Raw genomic sequence first — 20,526 nt, forward strand, 5'->3', positions numbered from 1 at the left:
GACAATGACTGTTCTGATAATTTAAGATAAAAATTCCTCTATTAACAGCCCCAGCACCGTACAAAATTTGCTTGTGCATTGCCAATCTTTGTGGAGTGGGATGCAACCAATTATCTATTTTGTCGCTGATTATCCTGTCAATTGCTTTCATTCTGTTTAATTTAGTGCTCCCTCAATATTCCGTGAAAGTCTCAACTTAATATATCCTTTGACGTTCGTAAGATATTGTAATTGCGCCCATTTGACGCAGAGTCTGGACACACGCAGAGTCTTTTAATTTTGTTGGACACCTTCACCATTCTCAGAAAGTTTCTACTTAATACTCTTAGTTTTTCCTACAATATTACAGATGTGGCGTTTTGACACCCTGGATCGACATAGTGTCTTCCGATTTAGCTCGATATCCTCCTTTACATACACTGAAAGTTTCAACTTAATAGCCTTAGCCGTCACAGGGATGTTCCAGATACGCTCTGTTAACAACCTGAAAGCACATAGTGTTTTTATTTAGTTCAACAGGACAGGAAAGTTTAACTTGGTACCATTCGCCTTACCATGTTTTTTTTGTACATTGACTTCAAACAACCAAGTGATTGAATGATATATATATATATATATATATATATATATATATATATATATATATATATATATATATATATATATATATATATATATATATATATATATATATATATATATATATATATATATATATATATATATATATATATATATATATATATATATATATATATATATATATATATATATATATATATATATATATATATATATATATATATATATATATATATATATATATATATGTATATATATTTTTTTATCTGCACGAATTTAACAAAATGTACTGCATTTAAAACCCATGTTTTCATTCAGAACCTCTTCTTCCTAACTTTGTTTTCTGCAAACATAGAAATATCTTTTTTGCTACACTGTTTACAATAGATAGCATGGCTAAGCTCGACAGTCGAGCTTGGCTCATATTAGATCTGAAATAACATTTAATATGCTTGAGTTTAGAAAAACTCTCGCAAGAAGCAACAGAGATACATAATGTCAGGTAAAACCTTAACACTACTACTACTAACGACTGACCGCAGCACCAAGCCTCCTGAGGCCAACACAGCTACGTACGCTCCTCCTCCACCCCAATCTATTCAAAGCCTCCCTTATTACACCCGCCCACGAAGTTCCCATTTCCTTTAAATCTTTCTTTATGACGTCCTCCCACCCCAGACGGAGACGACCTGCGTTCCATTAATCCCTAGACGGTTGGCCAAAAAGAACAATCTTTGACAATCTGTCATCCTTCATCCGCAAAATGTGCCCTAGCCTCCTCAACCTTTCTTTTATCATAGTCCTAGAGAGCGGCCTTGAACCACGTTTATCGTATAGCCTATTGTTTGAAATACGGTCAGTCAGCCGGTTACCAGAACAATCCTTAAGCAATTTCTCTGGAAAACATCTAGCAAATCTTCATCCGCTTTTCGGAGCGCCCATGCTTCAGAGCCATATTTGACCCCTGTCATCACTGTAGCTTCTAATATTCTAATCTTGGTTTGCAGACTTATCTGCCTATTCTTCCAGACTTTTTTTTAACTGCGAAAAAAAACCCATGAGCTTTGGCTATTCTACTTTTGACATCTTCACTGCTCCCACCATCTTTACTAATAATACTACCAAGGTAAGTGAAGCTGTCCACCAGATCAATCGTTTCATTACTCAACGTCACCTTTTAATCTTGACTTAATCCTAACCTTAGTGACATTGTCTTTTTAACATTAATTTTTAAGCCTATTCTAGCAGCTTGAACTTACAAAACCTCGAAAACTTCATTCATTTTGCTTACTGTTTCATCTAGATTGCTTAAATCATCAGCATAATCTAAGTCTAGGAGACTTTTTCCTCCCCATTTGATTCCGTGGTCTTCCATTGCCTTTCCTGTGCTCCTTAATACAAAGTCAATCAAAATGATCCATATAAAGAGGGATAGAACACAACCCTGCTTAACTCCTGATTTAATACAAAACCAGCTACTAACCTCATTTCCTACCTTAACCACAGCAGTGTTATTCTCGTACATAGCACTAATCACTTTAATAGTTTTTATATGTATTTTTAAACAAGATATTAGGGCGGTTTTTTTTAAGCACTAAGATCTTACATCTAAGATCTTGCGTCTTTCTGTAAAGATTATCGTTTTAACTTATCTTTGTTCAAAGATCTTACAGCTCACTGATGTTAGCAAAACATGTGAAGATCTCATCAATGTGCTAAGATCTTACATCTTTTGTCAGAAAACGCTTAAAAGTGAAATCTTTGAACAAAGATCTTACATCTTTGGTCGTTTTTGTGCAAACGTCTTTCATCATTCTGCTCTGATCAGTGGTCTGAGAACAATGATGAGTAGATCATCAAAGTTCTCTCATCATTGTTCTATATGGCGAAACAGTGGCGGTCTTCACACTTTTTGCTAATATCAGTGAGCCGTAAGATGTTAGAACAAAGATGAGTTAAAAAACGATAATCTTTGCAGAAAGATGTAAGATCTTAGGTGTAAGATCTTAGTGCTAAAAAACGGGCCTACTTATCATTGTTCTCAGACCGCTGATCAGAGCAGAATGATGAAAGACGTTTGCACAAAAACGACTAAAGATGTAAGATCTTAGTTCAAAGATTTCAAATTTAAGCGTTTTCTGACAATCATAGCACATTGATGAGTGAAAAAACGGCCCTATTGACTTTTTTACTTCATAAGAAAGTGTTATGTCTCCTTTGTTTTTTCAAAGCCTACGCCCAATTTTGTCAAGACCCTTTATCTATCGCAACTTTGACAAACAGGTTGGTCTAATTTGACATGCGGAAGTCTATTCCTAATGGGGTTTGTTTTATTACGGCTTGACTGCTTCGTTGACGGCTATAAAGAAATATAAAGATGCTAATCTTACTCTTTATTTTAATAATAACAGCGTAGAATAAAAAAATCCCAGAAATCAAGAGGGATTAAATATCAATTTCACATTCTGATGTGTTTTTTTTTTCATTTTGTACACCCCCCACCCATGGAAAAACAACTCACCCAAAAAAATTCCTGGTTACGGCCCTTGGGATTTATACGTCAATCTCTACCTCCCCCCTTCCCTCGTCTCTCCCTTAGAACTAATTCTGTATCAAACTATTCGTGTTGTCAGTGAGGAGCGACTCGGCTCCAATAGTAACCAAAAGTCTGAAAAACAGAATTTTGATATCAATGCACACACCAAAAGAATTGCCTTATCATGCTGATTTCAAATATATATTCAAGAATTTATCAAGAAATTATTATTAACCTTAAATAATAATTTTTTTTTTTTACTGCTACCCATCCAAAGTTATGAGCCTGAGAAAATTTTCATGATTTTCGAAAAAGGGGGTAAAAAATCTCTTAAAAGTCAAGGAATCTTAAAATCCCACAATCAGATTTAGCGTACCAGAGACCCCTATTGTAGAAGTTTCAAGCTCCTATATGGCAAAATGTAGTTTTGTATTTTTTTATTTTTTTTTGCCAGAAGAAACATACCGGTAACGGATGCGTGTTTATTTTATTTATTTATTTTTTCCAGAGTTGATCGTATCGAAATAATGGTCATAGGAGATCGGTAGAGAGTATTTGAGCAGAAATTAAAACTTCTAGTGCCCTTTTTTTAGTGATCTGAAAGATTGGCGGGCAACTAACCCCCCTCGGGGGGGGGGCTATTTTCTAGAAAAAATGGCCATGGGAGGGTGTCTCTAACGAACAAATATTATTCTGTTTATGGGGGGGTGGCCCCTCTTCTCAGTATCTGGCTCTTTACTCTAAAGTTGACCTGTTTGTTCCAATTTCTTAAGAACAGCTTTTAAAAACCAAGGGCCTTTCTATTAGACTAGAAACCTCTTCTAAAAATGCTCAGAACTCTAGTGTAAAGAGCAAGGTATTGAGAAGAAGGGCAAACACTTCATAAAGGGAAAAATTTCTGCTCATTTTGAGTTTTAATGTTGCTCCTTACTTTCAGTTGAAAAACTTGCTTTTTTAAATTTAGTTTATCTGAAGGCTCAATGAGAGCTGGGATCTTTTGGCAATAAAACGCTCCCTTTGAGGCATCTCCCTCCCTCCTTAACTATAAAAAATCAGAGAACAGTAGGGTAAGAGGTACCATTTCTGCAGCCTGTATAGGAATCTCCATGTTATTTGCTTGCCTTACGTTCCTTGGCGCCTTTCCAGAGAATGTACTTATGGATTTGCTTGCCTTATGTTCCTTGGTGTCTTTCCAGAGCATGTTCTAATGGATTTGGGTGGATTATGTTCCCTCCCATGCTATTCTATGTTCCCTCCCATGTTATTCTAAGGGCTTATGTTCCCTCCCATGCTATTTTAAGCGCTATGTCCCTTCCATTGTTATTCAATGGGACCTCTAAACGTGATTAAACACGTTATGAAACTATGTGCTATTTGCTTATGTCCCGTTGGTACCATTCCAAACGAGTGGGGATTCCCCGCCTGTTCCTAAACATTGCAAAAAAGATAACAGTATGAACGGGGGGATTCCCCGCACAAATTTGTTTCAACTCCAAGTTTTTTTCAACCAGACTGGTTTTTTGAAAGCATAGTGTGTACATGTGTGTAGGCAGCCAATCAGAGACAACCGAGATATTTACTCCTCTCTCTCTATCTCAGACAATTTTTGTTGTTGCTAGCTCAGTTTCATTGTGGCAGTGAGAGTGTCAACACATGAAAAAATGTTCCATACATGTCCGCTATGTATGTACACACTGGGCAGCTGGTCATCATGTGAGAATTGCACAATGATTGATGAGTATGAGGAAAAGTGTAGATTATGCAACCCGTGTAAATTGCATAAATGATATGCTGTACAAATTAAAGGTTGTAATTCCTGTCTTGAAGAGGTGTGTGGCTCATCCTAGAGGCCACCTATGCTCCAATTGTCGTTATGATAAATGTAATCAGTGGGAGAATACATATCCCGGTATGATTGGAAAGAATCCTAACCGTGATTTTAGTTTATTGCTACGAGATTGGTATCGTCGTGGTTTTAGATTGTTATGGGAGGAGGAACCGGGTCAGCGATTCAACTGTTGGAACAACAAAAGAATTTGGTTTCTACGTCATCGTTGTGAAGACAGTGGGTGTTACGATTATAAGCCCACTGATTTTTATTTGGCTGCGATGGAATGTGATTCGCTGCTTGAAGACACTATTTGTGACATTACTTCAAATAGACGAATTGAAACATGCGAATTCTATAAAATGAATGAGAATAGTATCATTGACTATAGAAAGAGATATGAGAAGAGTAAAGCTAAACTCTACTGTAGAAAATGTGACCCTGACATTGCACTTCATCAGGATCAGTACACTTTGAATTCAGATAATCTACCTGCACTAGTTGTTGTCAACAAATACCTAAACCTAGTAAAAGATGAAATCTAAAGAGTAGAAAAGTCTTTTTATCATTTATATAAATTTTTATTAATAAACAATTTCACATACATTTTTAGAAAATTTTATTCGTAGGGCACTAAAATCATTATTAAATACGCTTGTAAGTATATTTTCCACTAGAAAGTCGTTCAATCGAGGTAAGTCAACGTAGATGTTGAGAAACTGTTTGTAGGTGTAGCCACGACATCTGAACATGAAAAAAAGTAATGCATGAAAACCACATGTCTTAGTCGTTAAATCCTGTACTCTTCGTTGATTTCGAATAATGGTTTTCCCACTGCCTTCAATAAATCTACTGATGTATGGCGTTTATAATTTCTATGATAGACCAAGAGGATCGTAAAATTCAATATTCGTCGCTGTTTGAAAGATGCTGAGCCAATGACCCGTCTTCAAAGTCGATGGACTGCTATTAACAATGATTAAGGTATTGTTAACTCTTGGAATTTTTTCAATGAAGTCCGAAGGTATGCAGTAGGACTTGTACTGGAACATGTATGGATCCATACTAAATACGTTGATTATTTGGTTTGCGTTCATGTTGCTAAGTCTAGTAGAACACTACCGTCGGTTGTGATTTCCCAATAGGTTTCAAATTGACTCAGTGATATTAGCGTGATACTCTCAGTCAAAGCATCGGCAAATGTATACTCTAAACGTACATTTCCTGTTCGTACTATGCTCATATCCTGAGTCCCCGACAAGTCCAAAACAATTACCCCATGATTTTTTGAAATATTTTCTATAATTACGTCTGAAAAATAGGAGTTCACAGTTAAAAAATTCTATTAAGAGCTATTTTTATGGAAATGGTTCATTTTTGAACCAAAACTACGCATTTCTGACTGAAGATATATATTATAATCAGAGAAATGTGTTTTGATAGTATTCTCTATAGTCTCGTTGGAAAAAATATGAGTTCATACTTAAACAATTCTATTAAGAGCTATTGCTATGGAAATGACTCATTTTTGAATCGAAACTACACTTTTCTGACTGAAGATACACATTTGAATATAAAATGTGAAAATGTACAAAATTGAAACAGAAAAGTGTGTATTGACCGTATTCTCTATAATTTCGTCTGAAAAATAGGAGTTCACACTTAAAAAGTTCTATTAAGAGCTATTTTTATGGAAATGGTTCATTTTTGAACCAAAACTACGCTGCTTCACTATAAATAAGGCTATTGTGTTTTTCCGAACTTTCTAGGGCGGGGGTAAGTATTTAGTTTAAATAATTCTAGGAGGAATTTATTTTTGTGGGTGGTAAGGAAAAATGGTACGTGTTAAATATTCGGGTAAATATTTGACTATAAATAAGGCTCTTGTGTCTTTCTGAACTTACTGTGAGAGGCGGGAGTAAGTATTTAGTTTAAATAATTCCAGGAGGAATTGAGTTTTGTTGCTGGTGTGGAAAAAATGGTACGTCTGGGGTAAATTAAGTTTTGAGGGGGGTAAAAATGGTAGTTATTTAGTACCCGGTAAACAGGTGACTTGAAATGCTTTATTAGAAATAGTTTATTGCTAATGATGCCTCCTCAACAGATATTTTTTTATTGTATTTTATAGCTATTAGCCGAGCATTGCTCAGTGTTTGTTACACCCAATTGCGAATTTATTTCGGGGTTTTATTTTTTCCGTTCGACTCTTTTCAGTGCTCGCCTATATAGTTGCAACATTAATTTACTCTAAATTAACCTTTAGAACGAGAAAATATATAACAAGAATTCGTTACGTCTTATAAATAGCTCTATTCATTTATAATGGTGACTAGAAGTAGTTATTTAGTACCCGGTAAACAGGTGACTTGATATGCTTCATTAGAAGTAGGTTATTGTTAATGATACCTCCTCGACAGATATTTTTATGGCTCTAACAATTGTACTCTATGCTTGCCCAGAGACACGATGTGGCTTTCCCACTATTGCTCTATGGCCGGTTATCGACACTACTTACTTTATTGCATGTATTAAATCAGTATTTTTTACACAGTGGAACGATAAACACATAACTAGTATCTCTAAAAAAGTGAAGATGAAGCATTTTAAGAAAGTGTGTTCACATGATAGTGTTATTATAGCATTGAATGCCGACAAGGAGATGTATTTAAACTTTGAAATAAGTACAAGTTGTAGCACTATCGGAAACGTATGCGTGCATTGTCATGACAGTAAGGAATTGAATTTCTTTGGAGTACCAAAAAATTCAAATTTTATGAAGGTGGATGTGCGAGATTGAGATCTACTAAGATGATTGCACTCAAAGAGAATGCCAACATAAAAATAACAATTGATAAAGAGGGGTATCTTCTCGCTAGTGCTTGTGGTAAAGTGTTGCCCTGTGTTAAACCATATCGTCAGCTTTCGGGTCTTAACATTCAAATGAAAGCAAAGACGAAAAGAAAGACCTACTCTTCTACTAATATCATAAACCATATCCTGTCTACGTGCCGGAATACCTGTGTAAAAATAGTGTGATAATAGACAGTGAAATTGCTAGAAAAATAAAGAGGGCATTGGCAGAAAATATAACTAGGGAATATAAAGATGAATCAATGAAAAACAAAGTACCAGCAAACGTTACTGCCATTGATCAAACAGTCAATGAACCAAATAATACCAAAGACGAAAAGCATATTGAGCCTGTCGATGACACACCTGTAAAAATTGTGTATGAGTCAAAATGGAATATGATTATTCTACTGATTACGAACTAAGAGAAGATAATAGCTATAGTATCAAGAGATAATATGGTGAACCATTTTATGGAACAGATTCAAAATGTCCAAAGTTGTTCATTGATATTAATAATGATATTAATATATATTTTTTCTAGTAATTTTCTAAATGACATTATTTAATTAAAAATATATTATGCCTTACATTGTTATGTGTTCATTATTTATAGAGTAAGCTAGCATATCGAACGTTTAGTATATCTATTAAAACATCGGAGATGTAAAAAAAGGATTTTACATACATCATTCATCGGATAGATAGGTTAACATAGAGAAAATCTAAGTATAAGAATGAATAAATTCTCTATCAACATCCATTGACAGATACTTGGGATAGCATTGACAAAATCAAAGTATCAGAGTGAATAAGTTCTTTATCGATGTCTTTTGACAGATACATTTGATAACACTGACATAATTTAAGTATCAAATTGAACAAATTCTTTATTAACATTCTTTATCGATATCATATGTCGGATACGTCAGATAACATTGACAAAATCTATCTATTAGAATGAATAAATTCTCTAACATCATCCATTGTCGGATTTCTCATTATGAAAAAATTGTAAGTAAGCAAGTAGCAAACTCTTTCTTGAATTCAACTCATGGATACACAACACAGATATTATAAAAAAAAATTTGTAATTTCCAGACATCATTTGCATGCAATAGATACCGAGAGTTCTATGACTCCTCCCCGCAATGAATTCAGATGGTTTTAGGACTCATCCCCCTAGCCATAACTCCATTCAACCTTGAGTAAAGGTATAAAAGTTTGATGAAGTATTTTTCTACTTAACAACTACATTAATAGCTTCCAAGATGATAGGACTGTATGACACAGAATTTATCGGTTTGAAAAAATCATCTTGTGGTGTTATATTCGAATGTGCATTTTTATTAATGTCTATGGAACTCGAAGAAATTGACTGTTATCATTGGATAGTGAACTATAACATGTTTGAGTATGATAAAAGCTTCTGGAGTATTACATTACGTCATATAAACAGACTGGGATTCTACGATAGAGTGATTACACCACTTAATAATGCTGGTCAGGAACTGAGAAATGTTCAGGAGGAAGTCAGTCAAATTTGCAGCTTTTTCAGGGTTGAAGCACTCTACGTAAAGGGCAATGTATCTACAGATAAAGTATTAATTCAAAAGTGTGACCCTAGGATTCCACTTTTCAATCTAGAAGAGTTTAAGTGTCCTAAATTTGAAGGGGGTTATCACCGTCCTGAAGACGAGGTTAGGTTCTTCGCGCAGTGGATACCTAAGGACATACCTGATCGTGATAAATCCATAAGATATGGTAAAAACTATTCTATATCATGGAACCATCGTTTCTGGATGTTTAAGAGTGAACTCTAAGTACTATTTTTATGTAAACATGTGTTGTTTTTTTTTCTCTCAAAAAATCTGTTAATACGTTTAAGCAATAAATATATTTAAACTTAACCCGTCTTTATTATTTAGAATAGTTCTATTCTTTTCATTAAATTGTGAAGACATTGTAAGTAAGCAGCAATCGCTTTCTTGAATTCGATTCCTGGACACAATACAGATATTTAATTCAAGAAATCATGATAAAATTGCAAGTAAGAAATAAACTCTATTTTTTCACCTATTGGATACACAATGAAGAAATTTCATTCAAAAAATTATGAAAAAATTGTAAGTAAGTACCAATGTGTCTGTGTGTGTGTGTGTGTGTGTGTGTTTGTGTGTGTGTGTGTGTGTGTGTGTGTGTGTGTGTGTGTGTGTGTGTGTGTGTGTGCGTCTGTGTGCGTCTGTGTGTGTGCAAGCTAGCACAATTAAACTAGCTAATGTCAATGTCAAAACAGGACAATTCTTTTTTTTCTCTTTATCACAAACAATTTTCATTGTGTACAGATCAAATTGGTCTCTAAACGGTTCATGATAAAAAAATAGTTTGGGACAAGAAAAAAAAAAACCTAAAATAATGTCATGAAATCAACATGCAAAGTCGACATAGCTTTATTTCATTTTTTAAGGTTAATTTAGACGAGGTTACGTGCGCGCGCGGTTAATTTTTATAGGTGTGTCATAGACAGGATCAATATACTTTTTATCTTTGGTGTTATTTGACTAATTGACTGTTTGATCAGTGGAAGCAACGTTTTCTGGTACTTTGTTTTTCATTGATTCATCTTTATTTTCATTAGTTATATTTTCTGACAACGCACTTTTTATTTTTCTAGAAATTTCACTGTCTATTATCACACTATTTTTACACAGGTAACAGTTCCGGCACGTAGACAGGATATGGTTTATCATATTAGTTGAAGAGTAGGTCTTTCTTTTCGTCTTTGCTTTCATTTGAATGCTAATACCCGAAAGCTGACGATATGGTTTAACACTGGGTAACATGTTACCACAAGCACTAGCAAGAAGATGCCCCTCTTTATCAATTATTATTTTTATGTTGGCATTCTCTTTGAGTGTAATCATCTCAGGAGATCTCAATCTCGAATATCCACCATCATAAGAGTTGAATTTTTTTGGTACTCCAAGAAATTCAATTCCTTACTGTCATGAAAATGTACGTATACGTTTCCGATAGTGCTACCACTTGTACTTATTTCATAGTTTATATACTTCTCCTTGTCAGCATTCAATGCTACAATAACACTATCATGTGAACAAACTTTCTTAAAATGCTTCATCTTCACTTTTTTAGAGATATTACTTACGTTTTTATCGTTCCACTGCGTAAGAAATACTTACTTAATACATACAATAAACTAGATAGTGTCGATAACCGGTAATAGAGCAATAGTGGGTAAGCCACATCGTGTCTCTGGGTAAGCATAGAGTGCAATTGTTAGATCCATATAAATATACGTCGAGGAGGTATCACTAGCAATAAGCTACTTCTAATGAAGCATATCAAGTCACCTGTTTACTGGGTACTAAATAACTACCATTTTTACTCACCCTAGCTTTATATTGGATTACACTGAAAATAATTGAACGGAGAAAAATAAAATCCCGATAAATATTTACTGGTTGGGGTGACAGACACAAGGCAACTTTTAGCTAGATAAAATGAAGAAGAAGAAGAATAAGGAGAAATTATAGTCTTTTGTTCACCATTATACCTGAATAAACTGCTTTAGTCGAGAGAATGAATCCATATTCTAGAAGGTCTATTCCTACAAGTTAAGTTGTAATAAAATAATGATTTAATTATATTGTCGTAAACTAAAAATAATCGAACAGAATAAATAAAACCCCGATAAATATTCACTAGTTGGTATGAGAAACGCTGAGAATTGTTTGGCTAATAGCTATAAAATACAATAAAAAAATATCGGTCGAGGAGGTATCATTAGCAATAAACTATTTCTAATAAAGCATTTCAAGCATTTCAAGCTGTTTACCGGGTACTAAATAACTACCATTTTTACCCCCCTCAAAACTTAATTTACCCCACACGTACCATTTTTTCCGCATCAGCCACAAAACTCAATTCCTCCTAGAATTATTTAAACTAAATACTTACCCCCGCCTCTCACAGAAAGTTAAGAAAGAGACAATAGCCTTATTTATAGTCGAATGTTTACCCGAATATTTAACACGTACCATTTTTCCGTACCACCCACAAAAATCAATTCCTCCTAGAATTATTTAAACTAAATACTTACCCCCGCCCTAGAAAGTTCAGAAATCCACAATAGCCTTATTTATAGTGAAGCAGCGTAGTTTTGGTTCAAAAATGAACCATTACTTTAAAATAGCTCTTAATAGAACTTTTTAAGTGTGAACTCCTATTTTTCAGACGAAATTATAGAAAATACGGTCAAAACACACTTTTCTGTTTCAATTGTGTACATTTTCACATTTTCTGATTCAAATGTGTATCTTCAGTCAGAAAAGCATAGTTTCGATTAAAAAATAAGTCATTTCCATAGCAATAGCTCTTAATAGAATTGTTTAAGTATGAACTCCAATTTTTTCAAACGAGACTATAGAAAATACTATCAAAACACATTTCTCTGATTATAATGTATATCTTCAGTCAAAAAAGCGTAGTTTTGGTTCAAAAATGAACCATTTCCATAAAAATAGCTCTTAATAGAACTTATTAAGTGTGAACTCCTATTTTTCAGACGAAATTATAGAAAATTTTTCAAAAAATCATGTGGTACTTGTTTTGGACTTGTCGGGGACTCAGGATATGAGCATAGTACGAATAGGAAATGTACGTTTAGAGTGTACATTTGCTGATGCTTTGATTGAGAGTATCACGCTAATATCAATGAGTCAATTTGAAACCTATTGGGAAATCACACCCGACGGCAGTGTTCTACTAGACTTAGCACCATGAACACAAACCAAATAATCAACGTATTTAGTATGGATCTATACATATATCAGTAAAACTCCTAATGCATACCTTCAGAATTCATTGACAGAATTCAAAGTGTTAACAATAAATAAATCACTGTTAATAGCTGTCCTTCGAATTTGAAGACGGGCTAAGCATCTTTCAAAGAGCAAAGAATATCGAATTTTTTGACCATCTTGGTCTATCATATAAATTCTACGCGCCATAGAACAGCAGCTTTATTGAAGGCATGGGGGAAAGCATTATTCGAAATCAACAAAAAGTATAGGACTTAGCGACTAAGACTTGTTGCTTTCATGAACTGCTCTTTTTCATGTTCAGATGTCGTGGCTAGACCTTCAAGCAATTTCTCGACATCTACGTTGACTTACCTCGATTAAACGACCTTCTAGTGGAAAATATACTTACAAGTGTATTTAATATTGATTTTAGTGCCCTACTAATAAAATGTTCTAAAAATGTATGTTAAATTGTTCATTCATAAAAATTTATATACATGATAAAACGACTTTTCTACTCTTTAGATTTCATCTTCTAGTAGGTATAAGTATTTGTCGACAACAACTAGTGCAGGTAAATTATCTGAATTCACAGGGTACTGATCCTGATGAAGTGCAATGGCAGGGTCACATTTTCTAGAGTAGAGTTTAACTTCACTCTTCTCATATCTCTTTGTATAGTCAATGATACTATTCTCATTCATTCTATAGAATTCGCATGTTTCAATTTGTCTATTTGAAGTAATGTCACAAATAGTGTCCTCAAGCAGCGAATCACATTCCATCGCAGCCAAATAAAAATCAGTGGGCTTATAATCGTAACACCCACTGTCTTCACAACGATGACGTAGAAACCAAATTCTTTTGTTGTTCCAACAGTTGAATCGCTGACCCGGTTCCACCTCCCAGAACAATCTAAAACCACGACGAAACCAATCTCTTAGCAATAAACTAAAATCACGGTTAGGATTCTTTCCAATCGTACCGGGATATGTACTCTCCCACTGATTACATTTATCATAATGACAATTGGAGCATAGGTGGCCTTTCGGATGAGAGTCACACACCTCTTCAAGACAGGAATTACAACCTTTAATTTGTACAGCTTATCCTTTATGCAATTTACACGGGTTACATAATCTACACTTTTCATCATACTAATAAATCATTGTACAATTCTCACATGATGACCAGCTGCCCAGTGTATACATACATAGTGGGCATGTATGGAACATTTTTTCATGTGTTAACACTCTCACTGCCACAATGAAACTGAGCTAGAAACAACAAAAATTGTCTGAGATAGAGAGAGAGGAGTAAATATTTCGGTTGTCTCTGATTGGTTGCCTACACACATGTACACACTATGCTTTCAAAAAACCAGTCTGGTTGAAAAAACTTGGAGTTGAAACAAATTTGTGCGGGGAATCCCCCCGCACATGGAATGGTACCAACGGGACATAAGCAAATAGCACATAGTTTCATAACGTGTTTAATCACGTGTAGAGGTCCCATTGAATAACAATGGAAGGGACATAGCGCTTAAAATAGCATGTGAGGGAACATCAGCCCTTAGAATAACATGGGAGGGAACATAGAATAGCATGGGAGGGAACATAATCCACCCAAATCCATAAGTACATTCTCTGGAAAGACACCAAGGAACATAAGGCAAGCAAATCTATAAGTACATTCTCTGGAAAGGTGCCAAGGAACGTAAGGCAAGCAAATAACATGGAGATTCCTATACAGGCAGCAGAAATGGTATCTTTTACCCTACTGAGAACTTCATTGTAGAAGTTTAATAGTGTAGTCTGTCTACTGCTTACAGATAGTATTTGTTATTGGGAAACTTACAGACATTTTCGCAAGGGAGTTTTCGGCAGGGGGGGAGGGGGGGGATTGCGTGGAAGAATTTTCAGCGGGGAGAACATTTTTGGGAAGAATTTCCTGTCAGCGAGGATCAAATTGTCCGACAAGATTTTTCCGTGGAAAAATGTGGGTAATTTCAACAAGGGTGCTGCAAGGTGACAACTCCGTTCTTATCGAATGTTTTTGGCGTTTATTTTAATTAATTAAAAAAACTTTTTTCAGAAAATAAGTTTTTCAACGACAACTTCTACGATAACTTCTTTGATACAAAGTGCCCTACTCTAAAGGGAAAAATTAATAAATAATACATTGTGCCAACATCATTTTTATATGCCCCCGGGGAATAACTTGAAACATTTGGTAAGATGGTTGTGGGGGAGTGTCTTCCTTTTTACTTAATCCCCGTTCCTTTTCTCGTCTCGAGTGTCCCCGTTCTTTACCTAGGCAGCGGGATCGCGCTGCCTATGATTTATACAATAACTTTCTATATAAACCTCATTTGCCCCCAGGCCACAACTTACAACCCTTATACTGAGTGCTCTGAAGGGGTTATCTTCCTAAGAGACCTAATTTCCAGAACGTTCAACTACGTTGAATAAAATGGATATCTCAAATTTTGCTTGGATGTGTTGTGGAAAATGGTGGGCGTGAGAGGAGCGTTAGTCGTTATCCAATCACTTTCAACTATTAAAAAAGGCACTAGCCCTTTTAATTTCCAATTGAATGAGCCCTTTTGAAGTTTCTACGACAACGCTTTCAATAAAAAGTTTATATGCCCTGAGGGCTGTGGGGGGAGGGGTTGTCATCCTCAACTACGTTGAATAAAATGGCTATCTAAAAATTTTGATTGGATATGTTTGGGGGAATGATGGGCGTGGGGGGGGGGCTAGTTGCCGTCCAATCACTTTCGACTAATAAAAAGGGCACTAGCCCTTTGAATTTCCAACGGAATGAGCCCTTTTTGAAGTTTCTACGACAACGCCTTCTATAAAGAACCTTATATGCCCCCAGGGCATAACTTAAAACCCTGTCCCTGAGGGCTGTGGGGGAGTGTCCTCCTCAAATATATATTTTCTATCTAGAAATCAACTACGCTGAACAAAATGGCTATTTCAAAATTTTTATTAAAATTTTTTGTGGGAATGATGGGCATGGGGGGGGGCTAGTTGCCCTCCAATCACTTTCGACTATTAAAAAGGGCACTAGCCCTTGAATTTCCAATCGATTGAGCCTGTTTTGAAGTTTCTATGACAACGCCTTCTATAAAAACAACGCCATCTAATATGCCCCAAGGGGATAACTTAAAACCCTTGCCCTGAGGGCCCTGGGGGAGTGTCCTCCTCAAAAACATATTTTTATCTGGAAATCAACTACGCTTTTAACAAAATGGCTATTTCAAAATTTTTATTGAAATTTTTTGTGGGAATGATGGGCGTGGGGGGGGGGGGGGCTAGCTGCCCTCCAAACACTTTCGACTATTAAAAAGGGCACTAGCCCTTTGAATTTCCAATCGAATGAGCTTTTTTTGAAGTTTCTACAACAACACCTTCTTTAAAAACCTTATATACCCCCAGGGCATAACTTAAAATCCTTGCCCTGAGGGCTGTGGGGGAGTGTCCTCCTCAAAAACATATTTTCTATCTGGAAATCAACTACGCTGAACAAAATAGCTATCTCAAAAATTTTGATTGGATGTGGAACGAATGAGCCCTTTTTGAATTTTGTACGACAACGTGTTACATAAATACCTTATATGCCCCCTGGGCATAACTTACAACTCTTGCCCTGAGAGCTGTGGGCGGTTTGTTATCCTCGAAGTCATCATTTTTAAAATTTAAAACTACGTTGAATAAAATGGTTATCTTAAAGTTTTCATTAGATGTATTTGGGGAAAAGGTGGGCGTGAGAGGCGGGGTAGTTGCCCTGTAATCACTTTCGACTGTTTAAAAGGGCGCTAGCCCTTTGAATTTCCAATTGAATGAGCCTATTTTAAAGTTTCTACGACAACGCCTACAATAAAAAACCTTATATGCTCCCAGGGAATAACTTACAACCCTTGCCCTAAGGGGGACTTTCCTCAAAAACATAATTTCTATCATGAAATCAACTACGCTGAACAAAATGGCTATCTCAAAATTTTGATTGGATGTGTTTCGGGAAATGGTGGGCGTGGACCGGTTGTTAGTCACTTTCAAATCACTTTTGACTATTAAAAAGGGCACAAGCCACTCCAATTTCCAATTAAATGAGCGCCTTTCGAGCTTCTATGTCAACTTCTTCGATACGAAGTGCCCTGCTCTAAAGGAAAAAATTAATAAATAATACATTGTGCCAACATCGTTCTTTTATGCCCACAGGGCATAACTTAGAACATTTGCCCTAAGGAGGACTGACCTCAAAAACATCATTTATATCTGGAAATCAACTACGCTGAACAAAATGGATATCTCAAAATTTTGATTGGATGTGTTTGGGAAAATGGTGGGTGTGAAAGGGGCTTTAGTCGCTCTCCAATCACTTTCAACTGTTAAAAAAGGCACTAGCCCTTTCAATTTCCAATTGAATGAGCCCTTTTGAAGTTTCTATACCAACGCTTTCAATAAAAACTATATGCCCCCAGGGTATAACTTAAAACCCTTGCCCCGAGGGTTGTGGGGGAGTGTCCTCCTCAAAAAAATATTTTCTATCTGGAAATCAACTATGCTGAACAAAATGGCTATCCCAAAATTTTGATTGGATGTGTTTGTGGGAAGGATGGGTGTGGGGGGGGGACTAGTTGCACTTTCGACTATTAAAAAGGGCACTAGCCACTCCAATTTCCAATCGAATGTGCCTGTTTTGAAGTTTATACGACGACGCCTTTTATAAAAACCTTATATGCCCCTAGGGCATAGCTTAAAACCCATATCCTGAGGGTTGTGGGGGAGTGTCCTCCTCAAAAACATATTTTATAACTGGAAATCAACTACGCTGAACAAAATGGGTATCTCAAAATTTTGATTGGATGTTTTTGGGGGAATGATGGGCGTGGAGGGGGGGGGGAGAGTTGCCCTCCAATCACTTTTGACTATTAAAAAGGGCACTAGCCACTCCAATTTCCAATTGAGTGAACAAAATGGCTATCTCAAAACTTTGATTGGATATTTTTGGGGAAATGATGGGCGTGGGGGGCTAGTTGCCCTCCTATCACTTTCGATCGTCAAAAAGGGCACTAGCCACTCCAATTTCCAATCGAATGAGCCCTTTTCGAGCTTTCTACGACAACTCCTTCGATACGAAGTGCCCGGGTATGGAGAAAAAAAAACACACATTGTGCCCAATCGTTCGTTACTTAGGCAGCGCTAGCTGCCTATGATCCTTTATTGACGTGAAGTGATTTGCTCAACAATGCAGTGGTCTGTTATTAATAAGGGGTGGTAGATTGTTGTGCAGGGAAGGGATTAAGATACCAAAAGGATTACGTTTCAGTGGCCTAATTTTCTAAGCCCCAGATGAAAGCTAAACGGGTTTTGAGACTTCTTGTCCAATTCTTTTTTGTTCCCACGTATCTTTTCAGTGTATGCCTTTATTTTAGATCCTGTGACAGGGGAAGGGGTTATTATTGTCCCAGCATTGGTTACTTGAACTTTTTTTTTTCCATGAGCCCTCTCCCTAACTTTTAGGACCCTTGGTTTGATATAATTACCCCTGAGAAATGCTTACGTCATTGAAACTTACTCATTTTGTTATCCTACCACCCCCTACACAAAGATCTACCTCCTCTCCTTAATAATAAATCATAGGCAGTGCAATCGCGCTGCCTAAGTAAAGAATGATGTTGGCGCACTGTATTATTTTTTTTGCAGACCAGGGTACTTCGTATCGAAGGAGTTGTCGTAGAAACTTCGAAAAGGGCTCATTCGATTGGAAATAGGAGTGGCTCGTGCCCTTTTTAATAGTCGAAGGCAACTAACACCCCTTTCATGCCCAACATTTCCCCAAACGCATCTAATCAAAATTTTGATATAGCAATTTTTTTCAACGTAGTTGAAAGTTCTGGAAATTAGGTATTTGAGGATGACAACCCCTTCCCCCCAGCCCTCTTAAAAAAAGGCTCATTCGATTGGAAATTCAAAGGGCTAGTGACCTTTTTATAGTCGAAAGTGATTTGAGGGCAACTAACCCCCCTCTCACGCCCACCTTTTCTCCAAGCACTTCCAATCAAAATTCTTAGATAGCCATTTTATTCAACGTAGTTGAAAGTTTTGGAAATCAGGTCTTTAAGGATGACAACCCTCCACCACAGTCCTCAGGGCAAGGGTTGAAACGAACAGAAACTACAATAAATAACCGAGTCAAACTCAAAACGAGCAGAAATTAACATGAGTAGGGCTCAAAACCCCTATGCCTTCCCAAGGCCAGAACATGATTTGTACTTTGGTGAAAACAATATACATGAATGTGAATTGTCAGTTTAACATGAATCTACTTCTATTTAGTAATCAAAATGTTAGCATTATTTGATTTATTAAAGTTATAAAACTAAGAACATTTATATTTTTTCAGTAAAGTGTAATTATGTTCTGGCCTTGGGAAGGGATAGGGGTTTTGAGCCCTACTCATGTTAATTTCTGCTCGTTTTGAGTCTGACCCGGTTATTTTTTGTAATTTCTGTTCGTTTCGGGTTTCACTTATTTATCGATGCTGATTTGTGGTAGTTTCACGCTTGGTAGATGATTTTATTTTATTTTTGTTCATTTTTGGTTTAATGAAGTTACTTTTCTTTGAAAAACTTATTTAGTGGAAAGTTTTTTTAATTAATTACTTAAAAAGGACACTAGAGATTTTAATTTGTGTGGAAATGAGCCCTATTCTGATATTCTATTACTACTGGCTTGGTACAGTCACCCTGGGGGGGGGGGAGACAAAGGACACATGGTAGGTCCCATGCAAAATACTGTTTTCATTGTTGTTAATTTTGGGGGAGTGTAAACCTCCAGTGGTGTAATTTCGACAATGGTGATTTTAGTCATATTTCAACTGGACGTTGTCTAAGGCACGTGTGTGAAATTCAAAAAAAAAAATTATTCTTATATTTAAAAATCACTTCAGCTTTACCGGAATGAAAAATACAATTTCCAGGATGGTGTTACATATGAAATATTTTTCAATTGACAGTTTATTTACAAACTCGTTTTTTTTTATTTCGGCTATTATGGCCCTATAAAGGGGGCTCAGAGCATGCCCCCTCCGAAATCCTAATTTTTTTTTAAGTTCCGGGCACTTCTTATTCAAATATGAAGTAACTTTTTATATATAACCCCACCCCCTCCCTGAAAAACTTCTTTGTATGTGCCTTGGCTCGTGGTCCGCTTTCTACTATGGACTAGCTACTGCTAAAACCATGATTATTAAACAGAATAATATTTTTGGTACAAGGATAATTCCTACCTCCCATTGTAGTCCATTTCTTTGACACTTGATCAAAAAGGCCAACACTCGGGGACTTCTGGCGCTGGACTACCTTTGGAAGTGATCAAAATTTGGCCCAAGACCGGCTCATTAGAATAGGCTTATCTTTTATTTTGCAATCTCTTGCATGTGCAAAGATTTGGTACTATAGGCAAATTTTAAAACTTGTTTTCCTCCGCGCGATTTTTCTTTTATTAGCCTATATGCTATGCCAAGTTTAAGCCTGAAAAATTAGTGTGACATAATTTTTCTGGAGCAATTTCAAAAAGTAGTTTGTCCTTCCAAATTGCAGACATTGCTGACCTTGACAGCATTATTGTTAATGTCTACTCAAATCTAATTTTTATGAGTTTAATTGGTAAGTAACTACTAGAAGAGGCAACATAATTTTCTTAAGTTACACGTCCTAATAGTCCACCATTCAAAAACTTTTTCTTGATTCACTTATTTCTAAAATCTTTTGTGTGTTACTCTAGCAGTCTTAACAGCAATATCAAACAGTTCGTGATAACGAACTGTAAGTAAGGAGGGACCCGGCTCAATGGTAACCGAAACTCTAAAAACCGGAATTTTGGTACGAATAG

The 20,526-nt window shown here is 36.0% G+C and overlaps 1 protein-coding gene across 2 annotated transcripts in view; it reads right to left on the minus strand.

The window, feature by feature from the left end:
• The window catches only part of LOC148949905 (glycerol kinase-like), a 126,812-nt gene that overhangs the window by 88,243 nt on the left and 18,043 nt on the right, over positions 1-20,526 (minus strand). Inside the window, exon 1 of one of the 2 annotated variants that reach the window (XM_089091991.1) lies at positions 19,922-20,059. The exons of the other annotated variant lie outside the window; for it this stretch is intronic. The gene's annotated coding sequence lies outside the window, so the exon portion shown is untranslated. Of the gene's footprint in view, positions 1-19,921; positions 20,060-20,526 lie in introns of those variants that run through there. 2 annotated transcript variants of the gene reach the window in all.

This window comes from Artemia sp. Qi Xiang Cuo, chromosome 7 (genome assembly GCF_049724085.1).
Source record: "Artemia sp. Qi Xiang Cuo chromosome 7, ASM4972408v1, whole genome shotgun sequence".
Classification (NCBI taxonomy): Eukaryota; Metazoa; Arthropoda; class Branchiopoda; order Anostraca; family Artemiidae; genus Artemia; species Artemia sp. Qi Xiang Cuo.